The 12,846-nt window shown below is 38.6% G+C and overlaps 1 long non-coding RNA gene across 10 annotated transcripts in view; it reads right to left on the bottom strand.

Moving 5' to 3' along the window:
• LOC144639207 (uncharacterized) overlaps nt 1-12,846 on the bottom strand; it is a 29,998-nt gene continuing 17,152 nt past the window's right edge. Inside the window, exons 2-8 of one of the 10 annotated variants that reach the window (XR_013568080.1) lie at nt 11,123-11,184; nt 10,439-10,505; nt 6,213-7,402; nt 5,963-6,135; nt 2,942-3,060; nt 1,487-1,587; nt 1-992 (exon numbers count right to left, since the gene is read on the bottom strand). This is a non-coding gene — a long non-coding RNA (uncharacterized LOC144639207). Of the gene's footprint in view, nt 993-1,486; nt 1,588-2,941; nt 3,061-5,962; nt 7,403-10,438; nt 10,506-11,122; nt 11,185-11,275; nt 11,327-12,846 lie in introns of those variants that run through there. The other 9 variants (XR_013568079.1, XR_013568078.1, XR_013568082.1 and 6 more) reach the window with 9 other exon arrangements.

Genomic DNA, 12,846 nt, shown 5'->3' on the forward strand with positions numbered 1-12,846 from the left:
GAAGGTGTACGAATTTTGCATTGTTGGACTCTGATAATGATTACTGTGTTGTTTATTGCCCGCAAAATATATTTACACTGAAACTGTTGTATTAATGTAACATCATTTTATTGATTTGTCTGTAGTAATATTACAGAATAAATTGATTTGTTTCTGTACAGAGTTGTTTTAATAGCCATCATTGCTAGACTCCTTTGCAGGTGCCTTTGAAAAGGCGAGTCACAGAAAAGAAAAATTTCAAACTTGGATGGAGGGGAAAAAAACTGATGTGGAAACCGCCGCCAGCCACCGGTAACTAGCATTGCATTTGTATTTTTAGCAAGAGTTTTAAGTTCTCATCCTTGTGGTAAGTGTCCTCTGATGCGCATATATCATGGACAGGTATGTCTTATTTTTGAGAAGTGAGATGTACTTCGTAACTGTAAGTAGCTTTACCTCCAGTTACGACGTACAGTACATCTCACTTTTCACCAACAAGACATACCCGTCCACGACGCATGCGCATTAGAGTGCAGTGTACCACAAGGATAAGAACGCCAAACTCTGGCTAAAAGTATAAAAGAAATGCTAGTTAGTGGTGGTTGGTGGGGAGGTGGTGTATTGTACCCCCACTTTTTTCTTACTTCCAAGGTTGATATTTTTTGCTTTGACCATTTCTGAAACTGGTCATTTGCAAGGCATCTGAAAGAGAGATGAAACATATAAACATAACCTATATAAACTTTCCCGCCAAAAAGACTTAGAAAAAATTGGCTAAAAAATATGGCCCAGATGCGCATGCGTATGTACAAAGTTGTACCACAAGGATGAGAACAGGAAGAGACTTAGAATAAAAAACTGACTAAATTTTTGCTATAAGAATAAAAGCGATGCTACTGTAGTTAATGGTGGCTGGCGGGGAGGTGGTGTTTTCTTCAGCAACTTTTCGCAATTCCCTTCCTTCCAAGGTTGAAATTTTCTGCCTTTTCTTGAACCAGTCACTTTTAACGCATCTAAAGAAGAAACAGAAAAACATAAGACGTACAATTTTTTCCCGCCAAAAGACTTAGAATAATATTCCAAAATGAAATTACTTGTAGCAACATCGAACTTAATGCGTTTATATATATGTATTATTTCGCCGACGGGAAATATCAAGTGGTGTAAATATGCGAACCACCCTAACACCCTCGCCAAACTGTGTTCTAGCAAACACAGCGGGAGTACTTTTGAAGAAGATAACGGCACGCAAATGTCCAGTTGTATCCTGTGCGATTCTAAATCGAAAGTAGCAAAACGTCGTTCAAGTTTGTTGATGTATTTTTGCACTGAAAATGAAATTATCAGGTTTCCGCTCGAATTTATTTTTTGTGGCTTATTGTCTTAATCAAACAATGAAACAGCCTATTTAACCAGTGTACTGTATAAATCAGGCCAAGGTAAGTTTTCTTTCATAAATTTTAAATTTCAAATTGGAATTCACAGTAAAAATGCTAATAAAACTTACTCAAGCTTGCCCCTTTCGTTCACAGAAAAATGCCAATGAGAGGAACTTTCATGACGGCGTTCTTCCCAAGCTTTTAAGTTTCTCGCTGTTCCTGTTGATACCTAAACGAAAACAAAATATATCATTACGGAACTTACCAAATTGTTTCTTGACTCCATTGTCAACTTTTCCAATTAAGTTGCGATGTAAGTTTAGTTTTAGTTTTGAGAATATAACATGCAAATTGTGATATTAAAGGACTGCGTCACGGCTGAGTTAAGTTTATTTTTACGTTCTGCCAAATACTCGCTATGAAACTTAATGTTTGCAAAGAAATTACTTCTATGGGTCTAAATGACAAAACCATAGCTTCATTTCAACCAAATGAATCGCCAGAGCGTTATAATTTAAAGTTACAAGCAAACAAGATCAACTTTGAAAACTGTTCAGCCCAACAATATTTCAAAAACCCATATCGCAATCCGTTTCAATCTTCGTGAATGTTGGCCATCCGTACCTTCTTTTGTATTTGATGCGTTGTTGAAATGTTCCTTTACGGTTTTTAGAGATTATTTTTATATTTCAACGAATTCAATGGTCATTTCCCATGCTTAAATTAAGTTAAAATCCGTGACACAGTCCCTTTAACTAGCAGACGTAAACAAATCATTTTAATCAGTTGCACAAGAACAATTTTACTGGGGCGCAATAAATTTCCAAAGCCCAAGAAAACACCATTTGATTCATTGGATTTACAGAAGAAGGTTCTGTTAACATGTAAAGAGAGTATCAATCTAAATTTGTATTGTATGTTTTTGCAATTTTATAAGCTGGGTTCATAAATGTAGCTTTTGTTGCTAGATTTGTAAGATATTTCGATGAAATGTCGCAAGATATTTAAAATTTCACACAAAAAAATACGTTAGTTATGTACGTATTGTCAACGTACTTTCAGCTGACCGTATGCGAATTTAAGTTCAATTTTAATCACCTCAAGTGTCCCAAACCGGTTGGCGCAGTGGTTTGGTGCGCGACTTTCACTCATTAATCTCGGGGCTAGTAGCCACGAGTTCAAGCCTCAGTCTTGGCGTATGTTTTTTTTTTTTACTTTTATAAAAAACTGAATAAATTCACCATATTTTCCATAGATGAATTTCATTTTCCATACTTTTTTTGGTATCATATCCGATCATATCAAGGAAAAAATTGGCAACGAATTTTGCACTTATAAGAACACGACGATTCCTGTGCGATTCTAAACCGAAGGTAGCAAAACTAAGTTCAAGTTTGTTGATGTATTTTTGCACTGAAAATTTTTGAATTATCAGGTTTCCGCTCGAATTCATTTTTTGTGGCTTATTGACTTAATCTGACAATAAAACAGGTTATTTAACCTGTGTATAAATCAGGTCGAAGTACGTTTTCTTTCATAAATTTTAAATTCGAATCCACAGTAAACATGCTAATAAAACTTACTGGAGCTTGCCCCTTCGGTTCACAGAAAACTGTCAGTGAGAGGAACTTTCATGACGGCGTTTATAATCCTTTCCAATTCCACCCCAGACTTTAAAGCTGCTCGCTGTTCCTGTTAATACCTAAACGAAAACAAAACATATCATTACCTTACCAAATTGTTTCTTGACTTCAATGTCAACTTTCCCATTATCTTTTTGCATTTTCCTAAACCTTATAAATGCTTTAATGATTGGCTTCATATATCTAGCTTTTGTGACTAGATTTGTAAAATAGTCAATGAAATGTCGCTAGATTACTTAAATTTCACACAAAAAAATACAGTAATATTTGTACGTACTGTCGATGTACTTTCAGCTGACCGCGCAGAAACGTGATAAACGATATGCAGCAAGTTAAATTTTCACCAACTTCAGTGTCCGAAATCGGTTGGCGCAGTGGTTAGGTGCGCGCCTTCGTTAACCAAGAGTGCGACTTGAATGAACTGGCTTCCCCCTGTATGAAGGACTCGCTTGGTTTCGATGTATCAGATTTTCGTTTTATTCAGTGATTGTTTTGATTGTTTTGGCAATTTTTCTCAAAAGAGCATTGGCTAGCATTTTTAAAAAAATTTCGGCCGTCTTTTACTTTTTCATTTTTTTGTGTGAAAAGCAAACATGTATATTATCTTCATGATATATGTAAGAAAGCATCTATTCAAACTTAGATTGGTCATTTCGTGAACTCCTCTAGTTTCCTTCTTAGTTTGAGGGAGTACAGGAATTCCGAAAGTAATTAAACTTCAGTAAGAGCAGTTTTCAATTGAGTGTCGTAAAACCAAAATCAAAGTAATTACTCTGGCCAATCACAAAGGACACAGACAATCCAGTGAACCAATCAAAACTCGAAGCAAATACATGTAACTGGCACGAAGCGCGGGAAAACGTGCGCGAGCGAGTCACGATTGGTCTTGGTTTTACTTCTGATTGGCTAAGAAAGTGGCGCGAGATTTTTAAGCCAAAGCAAACGCAATTTACTTTCGACACTTAAGTGAAAACCGCTCTATGCCTAGTTTCCGCTAAGATGGCGTCGGCCACGTTGTCATCTGGATAAGACGGGAACTTACAGAAACAAACCAAAGAAACAGGTCAGGAGGCAGTCAGTTGACAAGCTGCTGCAATGATAGTTCGACAGTGGTCGCTGGAATGCTGGTAATGCTGGTAAAAATGAGCCAAAAGGGCACTGCGATGTAAACACAATTGTCAAACGGGAGCGAATTTTTCAGTTCTCAGGTGTGTTTTGCACCTTTTGTTATTTGTTGGAAAACACACGTAGGACCTTATAACAATTTTGAAAAATGAGCATAATTGGAGCTATTTTATAATAAAAATGAGCACTGCTGGAGCAAAAAACTGCCAATTTTACTAGCCCCCTCATCGGGAACAAACTACACGCTCTGATTAGTTGGCTGCGTTTTGATTACTAAATGTACACTGATTTGACTGCGTACTACAGGCATGTCCTAATGGCAAAACTACGTGTTCTGTTTCCATAACGTGCGATCTGACTGGATGATCTAGGTATTATGGCTATATAAGGCTCCCTCAGATTGAATAAAGGATATTTTGGCTATGAAAGCCACACTTTTATTGGATGAAATGTAAAGAAATTTGGCTAAAGAACGCTCGCTTTGTTTGAATAGTAGCTATTTTGGCCATAAAAAATGCTCGTTTTGATTGGATGGCAGGTATTTTGGCCATAAAATGCTCGTTCTGATTGGATAGGTATTTTGGCTATATAGTGTATAGGCTATATAACGTTTAATATAGGCTGCATAACGCTAGCCTGAATTTCAGACATCCCTCGTCCCAGAAGGAACGTCTGAACATATCTGGCCCTAATGCCGTCCGGTGACGTCACTAGACTTTGGTTTTAATTTATGCGGAAAAGTTTCTGTCGAGGCCATGAAATTGTGAAAGAAAAATCTGCTTCCATAAAGGATTACAGGGTATAAAATTGTTTTAATAGTAAACTATTGAAAACTTGAGACAAATGAATGAGATTTTAATCGACTGCAGGCTATATTCTTTTACGGAACCAATCTAATCTGAACTGATTTGCTTTATCTAGCGATCAAAATGTAATATGTTACGCAGCGGACAAATACAACACACTCGTGAGTACTTAAATGAATCAATTTAGACGGTAACAGAGGCATCAAGAAACGGAATTCAATACAAAAATATCCTACTTGACAGAGGGCACTGAGTTCAGAAATCACTGGCTCATTGAGGCTGCAGGACATAAGCGTCGAGCGGCTTTGTTGACAAAACAAGAATACGTATAAATTTGGCAAAACACTGCATGTCGAAGCGACGAAAGCCGCCAACTTATAACCTACCGATTTCCATTACTATTCTTCATCCGTAGGTAAACTAAAGTAATAAACTCAAGGTAAATGACTAATAAATTCATTTCCGGGAAGTTGAACCCTTTCGAACTCTTTCCAAACGTTTTCAAATTACAATCCTCGCGCGGTAATTATGCAAATACTTTTTACATCAACCAATCAAAATCACTACCCGGTTTTTGGGTAGTGACGTCACCGGACGGCATTAGGGCCACATGTGTTCAGACGTCTCTTCTGGGAAGTAGGTGACCACAGAGGGATGTCTGAAACTCAGGCTAGGATAACGCACGCTGGCACGCAAGCTCTATATTACATCTGGAAGGGCCAGCAGTCAAAAGATATTATGTTGAGAAGTCTCAAATTAAACTACTACTACCGACTACTACAAATATCGGCGTTTTGTCGTGAACAGCCTAAGTGAGTCGAAAATCCTTATAAGTTTCACCCCTAAGCGAGACGAGCATCCCCGCCCTTTCATATGCAAGTGCCACCGGGAGGTAAAGGATACGTCTGCGTACCCAGTTTTTTTGGATTATTTCACCCCGCCAAAAAATTTCACGTTTTCCACGGGATGCAACAACAGCCGGTAATCCGTCTACGCTTCAAGGCTTCTAAGGAATGGAAAGGCAGCTCACCTGTTTACTGGCAAAGTGAAAGATTATCCCGTTGAACATCTGCGATGGTTTCACCTGTAAAAGACAAAAAATATAAATATATTGAGAAGAACATCTTCCTCACTTTGCTCAGACCGGGTTCTGAAGACGCCAAATTTCAATTTTCAGCAATTTTGATTCTGTATCAGTCTTTGCTTCACATGCAAATCGATGAGAAAATCTGCTTATTTGTAATATGGTGGAACCAACTCCTTAGATTTTCGTCTTACACCCATCTCTCGTTCAAATTCCAAGATCCATTCAGTGCATGTCCAAATACCAAATTACAAATTCCTACTTAGCTTGAATTTGAATGTAGGACCAGTCTTTGCTTCACAGATCAAGAAACTACGGAAAAGATTTTGTTAGGTGGAACTAACCCCTTATCAGGTCAGCTCTTACACCCATCTCTTGTACAAAGCTCAAGATCGATTCAGCTCATGCAGACAGTCCAAATTTCTAAACAAATTTCAACTTTGATCAATTTTGATGTAGGACCAGTCTTCGCTTCACAGATCAAGAAACTCAGGAAGAGATTTTGTTGGGTGGAGCCAGCTCCCTTGTGGGCCAGCTCTTACACCCATCTCTTGTACAAAGTCCAAGATCCATTCAGCGCATGCAGACAGTCCAAATTTCTAAATAAGATTCAACTTTGATCAGTTCTGATGTGGGACTAGTCTTTGCTTCACAGATCAAGAAACTCATGAAGAGATGTTGTTGGGTGGAGCCAGCTCCCTTGTGGGTCAGCTCTTACACCCATCTCTTGTACAAAGTCCAAGATCCATGCAGCTCATGCAGAAGGTCTAAATTTCTTAACAAGTTTCAACTTTGATCAATTTTGATGTAGGACCAGTCTTTGCTTCACAGATCAAGAAACTCAGGAAGAGATTTTGTTGGGTGGAGCCAGCTCCCTTGTGGGTCAGCTCTTACACCCATCTCTTGTACAAAGTCCGAGATCCATTCAGCGCATCCAGACAGTCGAAATCCCAAACATTATTATTGTAATCAATTTTGATGTAGGGCCATTTCAGGAAACTCTAAGAGAAGACTTTGGAGGAAGTAATGGATTAAAAAAATACATTCAAGTTGTCACTGCTAATTCCTTACTAGTTAATCAATTTTAGAAAACAAAAAATATTAAACCTGAGCACTCTCAGAAATAATGGAATGATATATACTAAATAATTATTCTAGATGTTAAATAAACTAGTTTTGTTGTCAACATAGTTGACATAGGACCAACCTTTTAGTCCTTGTGGGGAACGAGTACCAAAAAACTTCATAGTTATTGTGCTGGGTAATATATCTATTTGTGATTCAACAGAACTGAATACAGTTCAGCTAGTACTTATCTGACTGCATATCTGTGATCATCTGCACATCAAAAGTGAACAGCATGTTCGATGATTGAGCTCTTCGTTCCTGAATAAGAAAAACAACTAAAGTTGTCTTATGAAATGACAGAAAGGAAAACAACATGAAGATGACAAAATGAATGACAAAGAAACTAAAGCAAAACATGTTGATAATAAACACTTTGCCAAATGAAATACATTGGCGAAAGTACACAAACACAAGATCAACAAGTTTAAAGCGTGTTTAATGGTTCGCTCATCCCTGAGTAGTACAGGTACGGATCAGTGCATTGAGAAAATAATCTTTAAATAGATTTGTAATTCTGCACTTGGTAATCATTCAGTCAATCAGTTAACCTGTCGATAAATTACATGTGAATCAAAGTGAACAGTCTGTCAGGCAGTGTGTCAGTCAGCAAATTATTTGGCCAGTCACCAAATTAATTCATCAGCCTGTCAATAAGTCACAAAATCAGTTGGTTTAACAATCAGCCTGTCAGTTACATGTATTCAGTCGGTCAATCAGTCTGCAACTATGCATTTCATTAGCTAGTGAAACAGTTCAGTGGTCAGTAACTCAGCCTGGCAATCAGTCCATTAGTCAACAAATCATCCAATCAACTAGCCAGTTAGTTAATCAGTCTGTCAGTCAGACCATCGGTCTGTCAGTCAGTACATCAGAAAACCAATCAATCAGTTAATCAGTTTGTCAGTCAGTCCATTAGTCAGCCAATCAATCAGTCTGTCAGTCAGTCTACCAGTCAGCCAATCAATTAGTTAATCAGTCTGTCAGTCAGTCCATCAGTCTGTCAATCAACCAACCACTTGATCAGTCTGTCAGTCAGTCTACCAATCAGCCAATCAATCAGTTAATCAGTCTTTCAGTTAGTCTATCAGTCAGCCAATCAATCAGTTAATCAGTCTGTGAGTCAGTCCATCAGACTGTCAATCAATCACTCTACCAGTCAGTCCATCAGTCTGTCAATCAACTAACCACTTAATCAGTCTGTCAGTCAGTCTATCGACAGTCTGTCAATCAATCAGTCAATCTGTCTGTCAGTCAGCCAACCACAAAGTCAATCAATCAATCAGTTTAGTTGGTCTACCAGTCAGCTAATCAATCAGTTAATCAGTCTGTCAGTCCATCAGTCTGTCAATCAATCGGTCTGCCAGTCAGTCAACCACAAAATCAATGAATCAATCAATTTATCACTCTAGTTAGTCTTCCAGTCAGCCAATCAATCAGTTAATTAGTCTGTCTGTCAGTCCATCAGTCTGTCAATCAATCACTTTGCCAGTCACCATCAGTCTGTCAATCATTCGGTTAATCAGTCTGTCAGTCAATCAACCAGTCAGCCACACAAACAGTTAATCAGTCTGGTTAGTCTACCAGACTACCAATCAATTAGTTAATCAGTCTGTCAGTCAGTCCATCAGACTGTCAATCAATCACTCTGCCAGTCAGTCCAGATCCATCAGTCTGTCAATCAACTAACCACTTAATCATGTCTGTCAGTCAGTCTATCAACAGTCTGTCAATCAATCAGTCAATCAGTCTGCCCGTCAGTCAGTCTTTCAGTCAGCCAATCAATCGGTTAATCAGTCTGTTTAGTCTACCAGTCAACCAATCAATCGGTTAATCAGTCTGTCAGTCAGTCTATCAGTGTCAATTAATCACTTTGCCAGTCAGTCCATCAGTCTGTCAATCCATCAGTCAATCACTCTGCCAGTCAGTCCGTTATCTGTCAATCAATCAGTTAATCAGTCTATCAGTCATTCTATCAGTCAGCCAATCGATCAGTTAATTAGTCTATCAGTAAGTCTATCAGTCTGCTAATCAATCAGTCAATCAGTCTGTCAGTCAGTCTATCATTCACTCAATCAATTAATCAATCAATCAATCAGTAAATCAGGCCAGTATGTCTACCAGTCGGCCAATCAATCAGTCAATCACTCTCAGTCAGTCTATCAGTCAGCCAGTCAATTAGTTAATTAGTCTATCAGTTAGTCTTTTAGTCTGTCAATCAATCAATCAGTTAATCAGTCTGTCAGTCAGTCCATCAGACTGTCAACCAATCACTCTGCTAGTCAGTCCATCAGTCTGTCAATCAATCAGTTAATCAGTCTGTCAGTCAGTCCATCAGACTGTCAATCAATTACTTTGCTAGTTAGAGCAGTTTTCAGTTGAGTGTCGTAAAACCAAAACCAAGTAATTACTCTGGCCAATCACAAAGGACACAGATAATCCAGTGAACCAATCAAAACTCGAAGCAAATACATGTAGCTGGCACAAAGCGCGGGAAAACGTGCGCGACCGTGTCGCGATTGGTTTTGGTTTTACTTCTGATTGGCTAAGAAAGTGGCGCGAGATTTTTAAGCCAATCACTAAGCGTAGTAATTCAAAACCAAAGCAAACGCAATTTACTTTTGACACTCAAGTGAAAACCGCTCTATTCCATCAGTCTGTCAATCAATCAGTTAATTAGTCTGTCAGTCAGTCCATCAGTTTGCTAATCAATCAATCAATCAGTTAATCAGTCTGGTTAGTCAACCAGTCAGCCAATCAATCAGTCAATCAATCAATCAATCAATCAATCAATCAATCAATCAGTCAATCAGTCTGTCAGTCAGTCAACCACTCAATCAATCAGTTTTCAGTCTGGTTAGTCTACTAGTACCAGTCAGCCAATCAATCAGTTAATCAGTCTCTCAGTCAGTCCATCAGTCAGCCGATCATCAGTTAATTAATCAAGGCTAAGATTCTCAGTCCTAAGCCCTTCGGGTAAGTTATTCCATAAATAAGGAATTTATATTTATAAAATGTGCCCTAGACTTTCAATAAAGTCCTTCTCGCGACTTGTCACTCGCACGGCCGCTCGCTTATTTACTGTGAAAACTCGTGAGGTCGACTTGTGGCAAGTCTAAATGTGCCCTTAAAAAGCTCAGTTCTATTTACTGAATTTAATTTCAGTTTATCACTTGAATATGACCTTAGTCTTTTATCTGAGCAAAATTCAAAATATGATGAGTTTACTTCACAATCTAGTCAATCAGTTAACCTGATTATGTACAGACTTATAAAGAGTGGTTCATCACTGCTTACCTCCAAACTGCAACAAGTTGATTGTCAAGGCTCAAACTTCCATGTGCTTTTCCTGTTTGTATCTCATCTGGAAAATAAACTCACAATTACCAACTGCCAAGAAAGTATTAATAAACAATATCCCTTCAAAGTTGTCTCCTCTGAAATGAAAATTTCATCTCAGAGGGGCCTTATTATACTGGAAATAAATTCTGTTTGGATTTTCTTTACTGAGGGGGTGGGGGCACTTGGAATACAATACTGCAGTATACGCTATTTAATATATCTAATACATACATTTTAAATCAACCTGGTTTAGATAAGCAGAAAGATATAACTTTGACATGTAATTTTTTCCCATTAAAGTACAACATCTCAGAATAAAAGGCCAAAATTGAAACCCCATCACAGAAATAGAAGGTAAAGAATGGGACCCCATCCAGCAGCACATACTCATGTAGCGTATATAATTTAAGGTAGTACGCCTTCCCTTCCCTCGCCCCCGGGAGGGAGGGGAGTCTCTTTACAAGCACACTGCCAATATTTACATGATTGTTAGAATATATTTTGTCAACTTATGTGGCTTTTCTTAGGCAAAATAATCTCAAGATTATAGGTGCACATGCTATATCTATATTAGCAGTTTTTAAATCAAACTGTAAAATATTAAATATGTAAACAAATTTATGAGTAGCTAAGTAATACCTCAGAGGTCAACACATTTTAATTTAAAAACGCCTCCTCTCGTTTCGCCTCCCGGATCTGACCTGCAAACAGAGAAAAGCGAGTTAGTCCATGTTCTGCATTAAGTATTATCACTGACACAAGCAGCTTTAGTTGAAAGGACAACGAACAAACCTTTAAAATCCAATTTTTTCGCCATTTTTCTCGCACACGTGCGACGTCAACATGGCAGAATGAACAATACTTGCAAAGATCAGTGGGAAATAGCATGCCCTGGGAGGGGAGGGAAGAGGAGGGGAGGGGAAGAGAGGGGAAAGGAAGGGAAGAGATGGCCGTTCTGTGGAGTAAAGTGATATCCTCAAGAGTTTGAACAAGCGGCGCTTAACAACGTCGTAAAAAAGGGTTTCTTGGCTTAAACAAATAAGGAAATAAATGGAGTAACATTTTTTTCTTTTTCGAATCAATGCAAGCGCCAAGCGCACAACCTTCGAAGCAGGTACCCCGTTTATAGGCCAGGTATGTGCGGCTTCAAAGGATATATCCTCGGAGACCCAGAGGCAGTTAGTGGAAGCGAGAGAAAGTCGAAACTACGGGGGGGGGAATCGGCAAAAAAAGTCGGAGCGAAAGCGAGGAGCCCCTGGGGAAAGATTCTTACCACGCCAGTTCTAAACAGCTCTCTGAATGCTGCCTCCTGATTGGCCAGAAAAAGTAATTTATATTACCAAGAAAAAATATGACTTTTGTGTTATTCAGCAGAATGGGCGAACAGTAACTTTAAAGTGTCACTTTCGACTTTGTCGCTCGCTTTACTCGTGAGGTCGACCTGTAGCTGTAGGAAGTCTACCTCATAGACTGTTGTAGCTTCGCTTCGAGAAAGCTAAAAGCTGGTTTAGAGAGGCATTCTGTGTTGTAAAGGTTATGTTTCTTGCATTAATTTGATCGAGCGTTTTGTCTCTTGACCTCAATGCTTAGGCTTTACCTCTCTTGTTCGTCGTGTTACGTTTTGTCACATGATTCATGTAGACGTGAAATCTCACACTTGCAAGTCTGTTGAGTTTTGCGTGTTGTATATGCCATAATATAAAAAAAAAAACTTCACTTGAAAGGGCTTAAGCGAAACGGAGGGAATTTTCAGCGGTCTAGAGCCAGTCCAAGCCACCTAAGCAGACCGGAAACAGATAATTCTTGCGTTGCCTCCGCCATCTTGCTGCGATAACTTAAGAGGTACTGGCGAATAATGTCACGGCAACCTTAAAAATCCTGCGGTAGAAACTAGAGTAAACACAAGCATCAATGACCAATCTAGCTCCTCCGGAACACCTGGTCTTTGCCTTCGCCTGCGCCTTCTCCATCCCCATTCCATTCCCTTGTCACCTTCAGCTTTTCGTTCAACTTTGAGTTTATCTTTATCTTTGCTTATAGAAACGGCAGTAATTTACTTTTTCTGACCAAGATCATGTTGTTCGGCAACCATACTTAGATATGAAGTATCTGGGTTCACGGCTCTTCTTAATCGCTACGAAAATTAAAAAGGCAGAAATCTCTTTTCCAGTCAGGCCACATAAAGGACAGACCATTATTTTTTTTTTTTTTTTTTGGGGGGGGGGGGGGGGGTGAAAAAAATTGAAAAAAATTGTTTGCAGGGCCTGGAAAGACAAAATAAATTGTTTGCAAAAGCGATATGTATAACAAAAAATAGTAAGAATTTCGAAAAAAAATGTTTGTACAGGTGCATAAACTAAAAA

This window comes from Oculina patagonica, chromosome 14 (genome assembly GCF_052425735.1).
Source record: "Oculina patagonica isolate OP01 chromosome 14, crgOcupat, whole genome shotgun sequence".
In the NCBI taxonomy this organism is placed as follows: Eukaryota; Metazoa; Cnidaria; class Anthozoa; order Scleractinia; family Oculinidae; genus Oculina; species Oculina patagonica.